The 14050-nt window shown below is 42.7% G+C and overlaps 1 protein-coding gene across 1 annotated transcript in view; it reads left to right on the top strand.

The window, feature by feature from the left end:
* LOC139775927 (uncharacterized) overlaps window positions 1-14050 on the top strand; it is a 94391-nt gene that overhangs the window by 25734 nt on the left and 54607 nt on the right. The window lies entirely within an intron of this gene.

The raw sequence follows: 14050 nt of genomic DNA, 5'->3' as shown, positions 1-14050 counted from the left end.
TAACGCTACTTACGTATATTGGTTCACATTCAAGTTTCGCCCCTCCCCCCCCCCATCTGTCCTCTTAGCTTCCATAGTGTGTAATATTTTTTTCTCTGTTTATTAAAGTTAGATTAATCCTTTTTCAGTTAATTATCCAGAAAAATTATTACACTTGCGTGGGAATATATATAATACGTATTTGTGATCAGATTTTTAGCCGATGTGTAAAACGCTGAACTACGCGACTTTAAAAGAATAACTCCGTGGACAGGTCGTTAATTTTTTTATTCGCTCTCGTACGGTATTGAGGCTACACGGGTCACCTAGTCACTGTGATCTCGCGGTCATGGTCGTCCCCCGAGACCGTTATAGCACGCACGTATAACGGCTACGTTCTTCTAGGAGTGTATTTAATTCAATCTTCGAGATGAGATGTCCCGTCACTTCAGCCTTTACCTCATTTACCGGCCGTTCCTGGCCATCGGGAACGGCGAGTACGTGAGTTGATTTCGATCCATGGCGGTGTTATCCTACTTAGAAACGGAGTTGCGAGAAGTTCGTGATTCGTATGCGTACAGGATGTACTAGATAAAAAGATAAAAAGATATTTTGATAAAAATGGTTTGACCAAGGAAGAAATAAAAAAACGTAATTCTTTATGTTCTTACAGCAAAATTTTAAAAGTATAAGGATAGATAACAGGAAGTTATTTTTTATTTAATTTAAAATGAGGTTTATCGAAATTTATTCAAGATATAATTTCTAAGCAGTCAATTTAGAAGGAATTATAAATATCAGTGTTTAATAATCAGTGTGAGAAGCACTTATTTGTTTGCACTAAACAATACTAATCGATTTAACGATTATCGCACGTATCCTGCGAGCGCGCCCGTGTGTTACCTTATGAATGAATTCAGCGTCGTATTTCTCTCGTGACGCTTAATTAGATCTTAATTGCATCGCCGCAGGCGGTGATATACCGGCGGTCTCGTAGGAACGACGATGAGGGCCCACCGAAGCACAATGCGCCATTAGTGTTTTAGGCAAATCGCGCTTCATTATTGTCCGCGTACGGCACGACGAATGGTGTTGTCAGGCGTTGTACAAGGGAGAAAGCAGATGTATCTCGCTATTGCAAAACTTCCCTCCGAGCTACGTCGGGATATGCTAATACGTAGTAAACAATGCGACGTCGCGCGTTATTTCTCTGTACATTACGAACATTTGTGAGATATCTATTAACATAGTGGCCAATATTAAGACATCTAAACGTAACATTCTAATATAAATTATAAATTATATTTCGATAAATATGCGTAGAGCACGCATACACATACATTATATTTATATAAGAAAATTTTTACTTTCAATTACTTGAGGAGGCTGCCATTATAAAAATTAATGCGATAGAATTTAACATTACAGATATATCAAACACATAACTAATATTTCGCTAGCTCGCTGTTTTTATTTTATTTGAATCGTACTGGATACTTGTCACGGATACTGGATAAATAAGGAGGAATGATAAGCGGGAGGAATGAAAGGGGAGAAAAAGAATTCGGACGTTCGTTATGCGTGCGCGTGTGCACGATGCGCATTTCGTTGCACGCGCGTGCTCGGCATACGTGACTCGAGAGAGCTCGAGTTTAGCGCGTAAAGAATTCGCGGAGCATCCGTCGCGCATGACGAATCGGCTCCTTTTCGCGCGTCCATCGGCACCGCCGTCCGTCGAAGACGGGGCCACACGGGGATGAATTATTCCCATCGAGATATCGATATGCTGACGCGTCATGCTAAACGGCTCCACATTTTTCCGCTCGTCTTTTGCTGTCACTTTCGATACGCGATCCATGTGGAAAATATTTATCGTCCGCCATTCGCCGCCGACTATAAATTTAGCATACGCGATTTACCATACCTGTCATTTCGACCGTTCGTCGTTGACTTCGCGTCGTTCGTTGAATTTACATAAACATAAATAGCAGCGAAACGTCCAAGTCCATAAAGTATATTAGATATTTGAATAAAGGTCATCTATCTTTACTTTGGAAGTTTTGTGTGCCAGCAGAATTAATGATTCTAGAATTCCATAATTTGCTCATTTTTATTTATGAAGTATTCGATAGCTCGGTCTATTTTCTGGTTGTATGTTTATTTCTGGTTCTCGTAGAATGTAACAGATTTTATAAAATAGAAGGGGCCAGGTACCTATAAATTATGTTCTTGTTGATATTCCGTGTATAACACGGCCGAGCTCCTGGCTTTGGAAATCACGAAAGACGGAAGAAGGTTCACGCTCCGTCAGCGTGACTTCCGGAAAAGGAGGTGTCCGTCTGCATTACGCCGTTCGTACAGCAGTCATTGGTCATTGTTGGTCCTGTCATTCGTCACGTGACATGAATTTATGAATGATACGCGTATTTCGGTTGGCGACATTTCTGTAATTACAGGCACGATCGACACGCTGTTTACCCAATTACATACGAGAGACAATTGTTCGTCGCGGGGCCCGCGCATTGTGCATCACGGAAAGTGAATAATTCATCGTGCGTGATAGGTATAATAAAGGATTTTCGCTGGAACCGCGGAAGCTGTTTATTAACGCGAACATTTGAATAACATTCACCTTTTGCGAGAAAACATTTTGAAAACATATCTGGACACTATTATAAATTAAGTATGTAAGAAACCACCTCGAATACTCTCGAGTCTGTCGGAATTTTTTTCATGCGTTTAAGGTAAATGTACCAATGCCGGGACACTTAAGACCTATGTTTGGACACCTTTATCATTTTAGTTTTTAAATAAGTATAACGCGAATTAAAATCAAAGACAAAAATATAATACAAGAAAAATATTTTTATCTTTGATTCTTTGATTTTAATTCGCGTTATAATACTTATTTAAGGACTAAAATGATAAAAATGTTCAGACATAGGTACTTGTCCAGGCATTGGTACATTTACCTTAATTAAACTTAAATTTAAATTGTACGTTCGTGCAAACGTGTCTTCGAATTAGCGTGCATTTCGATTTTCTGAAAATCCCGATTGACACCGCTTGTCGCGGTGCTATCGCAATTTTCCGATCTTCCAAACGATAGCCGAAGCGTTTCCTCGACATCTGCCCGACAAATCTGCTCACCGAGCGACAGAGGAGTAAAAGCCCGATATTTTGCACGTGCAAGGAAGGGGAGATATCGGCCCTGTCGCAGTATACGGGGGTGAAAGGAAACAAAAGTTTCACGGGAAGTGCATCCGCATGCATCTCGGTAGTGCACGCATGCATTCGCAATATTCGCATTAGCACTACGTAGGGCGTGAACACGTGGGGGCGTGCGTGCGTGTGTGCGTACGGCCGTGCGTGAGATTGTGAACGTCGCGCACGCACGGGAGATGCACACACGAGCGATTTTGGGCGCCAGCCGTCCACAGTTCCGACGGATGCGAGAGATTCGTGGGGGCTGATGAAGTTTTATTCGGAAGTGGAGGTTTAACCGTATTAAAATGGCAGGTCGGTCGGCGCGGTATGATTCGTGGACAGTGCGTTTATGAGGTCGCCGGAACCGGCGTCGAATAATGCGACATTAGAGCGGTCGTTGGACGCTTTGAAGTCGAGGGGATTCGGAGATTTGTTCGTGAGAATTATATATCATCCATATAGCGCTCTTTCGGCTTTCGCTTTCCTGTGCGGAAGAGCGTCGGGCTGGATCGCCAGACGCGTATTGGGTCGAAAAGATACAAGATTGATTAACGATAGGCAAGCATCTTATTAAAACCTTAAAAAAGATTAATAAAAATTAATAAAGATTATTATTAATAAATTTCATGTATAAATTCGTGTCTCTCGAGTCTCTCTATTTATTTGCGAATAGAAAACGACCGTAAATTATATGAAACATGCACGTAGTCTGATGTCGTACGCCGGGGGGCTTGACATTAGCCTGCGAATGACATGCAGATCGCGCACGTAGTACTTCGTCCGTTATACGCGACAAAATGCGAGAGAAGGTGTAGGTCTTCGCTGCGAGTTATGCTGCGATAAAGTGGCGCGATAAAATAGTCCGGAAGAATAGCGTGACGCTCGGTTTACATTGACACGAATAAATATTTGTGCTTGGTATGGGCTCTCTCTCTCTTTCTCTCTCTCTCTCTCTCTCTTCGATGCGCGAAGCTTACGGAGTGCTCGATATATTTTTGAACAACTTATTACGCGACGCATAGACGCATGCACGCGCTAATCGGATGTACAAGTAAAGCGCCACGGTTCGGAAGCAGCGTATAATACCACACTGAAATCATAATGAGGCATCGCGGGATTATTGTAATTTACAAATGGTTGTTCGACGCCTCTGCGAAACTCTATACAAATTAAATGAGCCTTTTCCGTTTCTCTCTATAAAACATTAACACTAAAATATTATAACTTTTATAATAATATTATTATAAAATATTAAGATATAAAACCAAAAAGAAAACAGCAAAACTTGCAATTTATTGTTAGTTTGGAAACTTTACAATTCTCGCTGTTTTTCCCCTCATCATCGAGAAATAATCGCTTCAACCGAATAGGTCATTAATCCGAAGAGACGACCCGGTTTCGATCGATTAACGTGATTCCTGGCGATTGGTAGCAATGAGTAACTGCGACAACGACAAATCCGCGGAAAAAGAAGAAATAACCTTTTCCAATCTCAATGACGTGATTCATGGACCGACGAAACCGGATGCGGCGCGCGAGCCAATTCCATCCCGCGAGGCCGGTAAAGGGAAGTCGTAGGTGCCGCGTTTGGGGCCACCTACGTTGACACTGACAAATCGACGCGTGTCGGGCAAATTGCCGTGTGTCGTGGCAGCGTCCTCGCTTGCGATTCCTGCCGCGGAAGCTTCCCTCGAAGTCTAATAGCGCAGCGGAAACTGACCGTGCAAACTCCGCCGTTGCCTTCTTGGCAGCGAATCAGAGCGTCGCGCATGACCTTGCACCCAATTGCATTTTCGTCGAACCGTTCTGCGATCCGCGATATTCCCTCCACATCTGGTTCGTCGACCTTCCCGTCTTGCGCGCGGGCGTTTATTCGTTCATTCATTCGTTCCTTCGGTAAGAAGGCCACGACATGTCTGCTGCACGCAGACCCGCGGCGCGACCACTTGGCAGGGCTTCACGCACACCCCGTCGCACGTTCGCATGCATCAATATATAAACTGAAGCGATTAGTTAAATGCAGTCATTAAGTTTTAAAATTATCTTAATTAATTTAACCGTATTATTATTTGATCAATTGTTTCAATCATGTATGTAGGCAAATTCAAATCACACGCAAAATAAAGAGAAGCTAATTATGTAATAAAATTGATTAATTTTTTGTATTACGTGGAAAACTATTTTTTGAAACAGTTTACGTTACATTAGGTTATATTATTATAACATACATACAAATATTATACGTTAGATTATATATTATTATATTACATTATTAAATGTTACGTTGTATTAGATGCGCACCGCGTTAATTATTTCCTATGTATTTATTTAATTCGGGCTAAAACTGTTCTAAATTAAATTTAGCCGGTCAGGTCCCAGTAAATTCAATTTAGCCGATGATCGATCCAGCCGGAGTCGCTGAAACGACTGGATCTGGAAATGTGCGGTAATTCAATTTGAAATAGAGTTACCTGCGATGTATACACGGTTTCGCTTTCGACGGAAACAGTTCCGTATCCCAATCTCTATTTAATGAAAATTCTATTTATCCGATGTAAATATAGCGTTCAAGATCAATATGTGCACTGAAAATCGGCTTTTCAACTTCGAATGGTCGAAGTATCCGAAATACTATGCAGCGCTCCTTTCTTTTTATCGCAGCAGGATATCGCGCGTACGCGACGTTTGTGTTAGTTAGACAGTGATTAGATATCCAACTACATCGCCATGCGACATTCTTCGAGCGCGTTCGCACAAACATTATTTGCAAGCAACGACTAAGGTGGAGCTTCCGTTTCCGGCACTAAACGTGCCGGAGAACGTGCAGGATCGACACCGTCTTTACTACCCGCTATATCTGCACGTGGATCGTCGAGTCGCTCATTTGCTGTGGATCAATCTCGAGAAATTGCTTTTCAAACTCCCTCGCAACTTTTTACGAGAGCCGATTTACTAGAGGAATTCGTAATGTTACGGGTTTGTGAAAGTAATTTTGTAATTCCGCTCTTGGAGATGGTTCTTCTTTCAGATATGTACCTGGCAGGAATATATGATTCAACGATTTGATTAACGCAAGATTAACAATGCTACGTCATCGCTTCCTCTATTTTATATATTATGAGAATATGAAGGCCCCCACACAAAAATATAAGAACAAGGAACAAGGAATAGATATTGGATGCACAATGAAAAACACAGGCAATAGATTTTTAACCTATCGGAAGCCGTGTATCAATGCTACACCAACTTTATTCCTGATTTCTTATTCCTAATCGCTAATATCTGTTCCTTGTTCCTTATATTTTTGATTGTGCGGAGGGCCCTGAGTCTTGGGAATGTGTTAGTCTCGTGATTGGTTCCTTCTGTTCTGGCACTCACTGTGTACTCACGTACATCAATCTCTTCGTTGATTCCTTTCAGAAAGAGCGATCTCGAAGCCACGAAGAACCACGGGAACCTTTTTATCCCCCCGTCGTTAACCACTTTATTAATTTACGACGTATAATGCCGCGGGTCAAGAGACGTCCCGAGGTTAATGTTTCTTCCGCACCCTCTCTATCTCGAGGCGCATTCCTTCTTATTTATTTTCGCCGACTTCCTCTTCAACTTCGCACAAACATCGTTCAGACGAAGGGGAAAAGATGCGATACTATCTCAAATCGATCAAAATCAGAGCGAAATATATTATTTTTTGATATATTTTGGAAATGTCATGAACAATCGCTTTAGTTTTTCGATTTATATATGAAACTTTCAGAAGCCGCACTTACGAAATAAAATCAAATCCATGAAATAAAAAGCAGAGTTGATAAAGTTATAAACTAATTACGTATTATAATACTGCAATTAAGAAATTTGCAAAAATTAAGTTTGGCTTGAAGTAATTGGGTTTTAAGAGGTTCATGTATGAATTTACAACTTTTAGTACAATAATTCCCACGTTCGCAACATTCCGTCTTGACGTATTCTGTACCGAAAGCGTGGAGAAACTTCGCTTCCAGGAGTTGTAAGTCTGGCGTGTGGTTAAAATCTCATTGAATCTTTAATCCCTTAATCTCGCGATTGCGATGCAGCGCTCTTAGCTATGCCGCCGGGCTAACTCACGATCCATGTAAGTCGGTTGAGTGCGAGTGCACTCGCTCGCTCCGCTCGCTCGCGTGTCTGCGTATACCCAACGCGACGTCTTATCGCGACGTATCATGGAAATCGCCTCCGCACGTTCGCCATGTGTCCGCCGTTGTACCGTTGGCAAGCAGCCGCTCCTTAGAACGAGCTGTTCTGGTTCTCCTCGTCGTCGTTGTCGTCGTCGTCGTCGTCGTTTCCTGCAAACGAGCCGGCGATGCTCTCTTCCATGCCTCGCATTCGCGCATTTACAGATTCGTCTTCGTGAACGTGGGTATTTTGAGAGAAGCGGTGGAACGTGACATATTAAACTACTCAACCTCGTTTGATGAATAAATTTGATTTATCGTTGAACGGCTGATCCAATCATCTCTCGCATTCCTGGCTGAATTCGCTATCGCTCCGATCATTCCTCGGTGACGGTGACGTTCCTACAGGAACAGTTTATGCATAGTTTTACAAAATTTGATGACGCATTTTAATTATGCACGTTTATTTCGGCGTTTTTGTATTTGTGATTGTGTCGTTTACTTTATTACTTCAGGAAATTGTTTCAATGTTTATTATAACTTAATTATTATGTTTTTTAATTTTCATTTTATTTTCTCATATTAATTGGTTCTGATAGTCGAAACGTAAACGTATGTATTATACTGTTCATTCAATAAATTGATTTTATTTTAATCTAACACCCTTTTTTGGAGCTCGTAATTTGGTCTGAACGTGCATAGCTTTGCTACATTCGAGCGGTTGGGTTCTTCTTTATTTTAATTATATTTCCAGTTAATTATCCAAGTAGTTTATACATCCATTTGCTCGTCGTGAGTGCGGCAATTACTATGCTCCGTTTTAATAATAAAAATAATGAAAATATTGTTGCACGAATGTTCTATGTAACAGCGACTCGACTTCGAGAGATTTCAAGTTGGAGTATTATTATCCTTTGCATGCGCGATGCACAATAAGAATCGGCAGCGTGTGAACTTGTTTTCCGACGCGTTGCAACGACGAGCTTGCCGCGGGCGAAACTCGCGCTTTGTACGTTGAAATCTCTGCGATATATACAAATCGTCGCGTCGTTTCCACTGCAAAAACTGCTCTCTGGAGTCTCTGGCTGTCGTCGCCGCGCATCCGAGCGACATTCCGAGCGGAAACGCTGCGGTAATATGCGGCGCATAGAAGCGGGACGACATAAAGGAGAGCAATGCGATAAAAGAGTCGCGCTTCGTTCTTCGTTTCTACGTAGTCAACTATAGTGACGATGCGCGGGGAAATCCTGAAAAGCATCGTCAGCAACGACGACGCGTCGCCCCGCGCCGCGACGTGCGCAATATACGGTACACAAGGGACAAAGAAATTGCGCACCCGACCACCGCGTCGCGAACTGGCCACCGTTGGTGCTGCTGCCACGACTATTGTCTATTGATAACGACCGCCGTTCTATGGAAACATAGAGATCGCTCTCATTGTCGCGTCTAATTGAGTTAACGCGAGCGGCGCGAGAGCGAGCTTGGGCCTTTTTCAGTCCGCGTGGAAGAATGTCAATTATCGCCGCCGAGTCGTGACAGCGTTCGCTCTCTATTATCCGTCTCGCCACTGAGCATGCCCGCCTCATTTAATTGAAGACGTAGAATCTGGCGTGCACGCGGTGATACGCACGCGATGGGAGCGAAAGGGAAAAGTATAAACATGTTAAATTTTAGAATTAAATAACCCGCTTATTCTTGGACTCTACTTCTGTAGGGTCCAAGTTTGTACGATGTTTAACCATCGGTTTAAGAAATGCCAGCTCGCTACATTTTGTCGTGTTACGATTTATGGAGCGTTAAATCCTCCGCGAAGGATCGTTCGTTAAATTAACGTTCTACGTGACTTCACTTGTTAATCGGCTTGACGATCGTTCTCCGTCAGTGCGATTTCGAAGGAGCCAATTTTGGAAATTACGAGGAAATAGCGGATTACTGTCGAAACAGCACGCCTCTTGGATGCATAACGGTTTAATCGAATTACTTTTACTGCGTGTTTCTGTAACGCTTCTCGGTAATTGGGAAATCTATCTAGGAGATAGAGAGAGAGAGAGAGAGATTTCGATTATAGGACGTGCGCCAAACGCATCAGAGGGAGAGAGAGAGGGAGATAGGATCGCTTTTATAACAGATAAATTGAATCTATAAGGCTCGCGGGTGATGCCTTCGAAATCGATTTCCATTAATTCGTGGGCAGCCCTTGTATTACGAGCACGTTTGATATATGTGGTACACCACAAATCGTGCACTTTCTCTCAATTATGAATTTTTCTGCGAGTTTTGAATAGATTTTCTCGTGATATTCTATTAAACCGGAAATTATCGGTGTCCAACAAGATTGTTGAAATAATTTTCCAGAAATCTCTCATAATTTAAGATCTGTTTCTTGACATTGAGATAGTCGCGCGTTTTCCTCGCTTTTCGCCGTCTCACAACTTCGTACCTGTTCGAATAAAGCGAACCTTTGAGACATTCATGCAGAAGCGGATAGTCGTCAACGTTGGCCATTTAACTTTCGGATTGTATCACGAGCTAGATTGTCGCGATCGTCAGAACTAGCAGCGACGTTATGAGTAATTCGCGTTACGACATCGTTGTCATCGTCGTCACTCGTCGTTTGTCGTTCGTCGCCATCCCAAGTGAGTAATCCGCATCGCGCAGTACGCGGAATTCGCGGTCTCGTTTCTTCATCACGCTCGTACAGAGAACGTCTATCGCTTTTACAATTCGGCACGGCGCTTCGTCAGATCTTTAATCCGCGGGAGACAGGCGAGCCACTGTGATTTTTGACGACCGAGGGGACGCTTCGCTAACTCGGAAAGTTTGACCAAAGTTTTCGTTTTGGTTTGAACTTTCCTAACTTTCTCGTTTGGAATAATCCGCTGCTCGTGTAATTGTTTGTTCAGCGTCGAATGAAATCGTTTGACCGTTTATGCGCGACGAGGACTGAAATGTAATTACACGATTTTAACCGTAGAATTGACCGCTTTATAATAAAGTCTTTAAAAATCAAGTCGAGAACACGTTCCGCGCGCTCATAATAAAACTTCTTACGTATAATGGAATATTGCGCGGTATTTTCACGTCTTTCGTGATTTAGCAACTTTAGAGACGTATCTTCCTGGAAAATTGACCGTTTAATCATTCCTGTTGCGCGGTTAGAAAAGTTTGTTTATTGGATTATTCACACAGGAAAAAAAAGAAGCGTTAAATCAAGATTTATATACTTGTGTATAAGCAAGTATCTGTAATCTTGAAATGAGATATAAATTGTGTTAAACGAAGAAAACTTGTTTGAATAAAGGTATTTACCTATATAGTTTAATCAAGAAAAAAAAAGTTGAAATAAAAAGTTGAAATTCCTATAAGAAGATTATAGATTCTTGCTTATATACAAGTATATAAGTCTTGATTTAACACTTCTTTTTTTTCTGTGCAGGCATTTGAGCACGAACATCCTCACAGTTTACACATTCAGCATTTTTTTTTCGTCAATAATATTAGTTGTGGGAGGTCAGGATTCTGCGCAGGTGTTACGAGTAGGTTTTCCTTCGTGGGAAATCTCTATCCGGTTATTGTTTTACTCGCGCACGAGAGTGTCCTCGGCATGGAATGCGCTGGCGCATCTTAGCTGACGCGCAACACGCGCTTACGTGCATACATATAGACGTTGCGCGGTACCGAGAAGGAGTGATCTTCCATTTCCTGATAGTCGATTTCCGGTGACCAGCCACGAAAGCGATCCCAGTCGCCAAGTGCGTCGCAGGACTGATTGTCGTGAATCGAGACGACGATTAGAGCTTACACATTCCAGACGGATTACCATACGACGTCTTACACTTAAACGATGCGTAAGCAGTTTTGCATACTGACGGCAAAGCCGTGCTGGTAAATATTGATATCGTCTTCGATGCGAGCGACAGGTGCCCGGACAAATTGCACGGATGCTCCAGCGATGATTTGTCCGTGACGGTTGCACGGATCGTAACTGTGTATGATGGCTCGCAATTAGCCTATGTTTAGACTTTGTGCAAATTTTTTATTTAGAACTGAGACTAACTGAGTTATAACTTTTAACGTTTTTCAACATTTACAACGTCTTGCAAGTATCTTGATAATATTAAGCTCGTGGAATGAAGAATCTGTTGAAACAAAATTTGTCTGAAGTTACAGATTTGTTATTTAATTTTTAACGTTTCTTTTCAATCGCTTATGACTCACGTGATGCTTCTATATTGGAAATACAGAAATTAAATTATATAAATTTCAAATATAACGGTATGAAGTAAGAAATCGTTCTTTAATGATTTTATAATGCTTATTAATTTTTGATATTAGAAAATTGTTGACCCACTTATCCGATCTCAATTACCCGTAACCTCGAAACAAAATTCAAGAGTCTCTTAAATGAGACCCACGAGAAATTAATAAATGTTTCCCTTTGTGGACGGCAAATCGCGAGGGGATCAAACTTGTTTGCTAACGGATAATTGCATTTAATTAGTAAGCCGTTGTGCGGAGTGCGCGAATCAGAAATTATCTCCCTCGTCTAATTACACAAACGAGAGAGACAGAGAGACCACAGCTCGCTACGTGGGGCACGGATTAGCATAGCCGGCCATTAGATCGTGACAGACCGGACAGATCGGATTCGTAGTGAAAGGCATGCATCGTGAGGAGCAGGCCGCGCCGGCCGCGGCTCTTTAACGTCGCGCGTCATTCTGCCGGAGATAAATGAAATGGAAAACAAAGTCGTGGCTTCTATCGCTTCTCGCGGCCAATCGAAACGGCGGAAGTATTCTTGCAGTTTCTGCATCGAGCGTCGTAGTCGCGTATAGGTAGTCTCGCTCTTTCGCAAGTGAGCCGAAACGATCGCTCTATGGGCGTGGCAGCAGGAGGATCAGCTCGCTTGCATCGCGATACAGCGACGCGCCGCGCCGAGATGGAGAGAGTGATCCCGGGGGATTAATTCACTCGCGTAAAAATGATAACGAGGGCCGATCGCGCCCACTCCTAACTTTCTTATGAGGAATCCCTTTCCATGATTAAGATTATCGACGAAAGAGAAGAATACACGTGACTTTGAGGATGCCCGAACGATGAAAGAGATCTTCCTTTCGAAGACGCTTGACTCATGCTTGACGTATGTCTGAAAAAAATGACCGAGCGATTTTTCTCAATGGAGGTGCCATCTGCTGTTTTATGATTCAGTTTCGTGTTTTACTACAGGGTTTTCGCACATTCCTACGATTTATCTCCTTTTATCACGGATACCAGATAATCGCTTAGGATTTCGTTAGTATTTTATCTCGGTCTCTATTCATGCTCTCCTCGTGCCTTATTTACCGTATACGACGATCAAGGTCTGAAATTCCGTTCGTTATCTAACTCGGCGTTCCATCGCTTCAAACATCCCTCGCTCGGTGTTTTTCGCATTAGTCATCGGCTTCCCGTTGCCAAAGGCGAAAGGCGATTCGTAATGTAGCCGAGCTGGCTGCGAGCAGGTATATAATGCGTGTTTTGTTTCGCTCGAGCGACCACCGCAGTCGTCCAAACGACCGCGCCGGTTTCTCCGTAGTGCACCGCAATCGGTAGAGATTACGCGAGCGACCGGCGATAATCGTTGTTTTAATCGTCCTTAAATACGATTCGCTGAACTATATCAGGGGGAGTCATGAAACTCGTTGTATCACGATCGCCTTAGCGATTGATCGATTCGTTTGAAATTCCCTGAATGTCGCGCGAGCGAAATCTAGCGACTTCATTAAAAATAGGGGAAACACAGAATAATTAATTTCTAATTTCTCGAAGTGTTTGAGCAGTGTAGGGCGCGGCGCCTTTTGCAACGAAAGTTTTCCACGAAAATTTCGCGATAACGTATAATACGCGATTCCACTCAGCGATTGTGGGAGTTATACGAGACTATAAAAAAATCACGGGGGAGATTGCCGGCTATTTGCGCCGTTACCGGGGATAACGCGAGCTTAAGAGGATCGTTATCCGCGATCCTTAACTGAAATTTAGCCGAGACAGCGGGGAAACCAGTTTGGGAGAGCCGAACAATCCGAGGAAGGAGGAAACTTGTTCGATTTGTGCAGAGGAACGTGATTTAATCCTCTTCGCTCGTATAAGACATAAAATGCTCATCAAAGGATTCTATCCTGGCACTTTGGGCGTCCCACGAATTAGATTAGTATGGGTGAATGAGCTATATCGCCGGCATATTGTTGATATTGTATATCCACGGTAAACATTATTGTGTGCTTAATATTAAGTGTATCCTCTTTCGCTTCTACGTCTTAGAAAAATAGCATATTTCATGGACATTCTCTCTTGGCTAGTTATTCAGGTGTACCTATATAAATATGAGAACGGGTAATCTGGCAAATTTATATTCTCTCATGTGTGCGCAACCATAACTTGTAACATAACATTTTCTCACACAAGATTAAATTACGTAGGAAGAAGCTACATATACATTCCGCTAACGATAAGTCTGTATCATCAGTATGATAATCTGTGAAATTTGCCAAGTTCGACGTGACGGACAGAACGTGCTCCGACCCCGAAGACACGACCCTGAAAATCGCTACTTCGACGTGCTCGCGTCGAAACAAGGTTCGGGGTGTCCCTAGGTAAGGTAACCCTTCGTAACACAGGGCCCCGCCCTACGTCGACCTCGCTCGTACCCCGCCGCTCTCTTCTCGCTCCTGGTT

Source organism: Temnothorax nylanderi, unplaced genomic scaffold (genome assembly GCF_030848795.1).
Source record: "Temnothorax nylanderi isolate EJ_2023f unplaced genomic scaffold, tnyl_v1.0 TNYL_tig0108_pilon, whole genome shotgun sequence".
NCBI lineage: Eukaryota > Metazoa > Arthropoda > Insecta > Hymenoptera > Formicidae > Temnothorax > Temnothorax nylanderi.
This window is presented reverse-complemented; position numbering and strand designations above follow the sequence as displayed.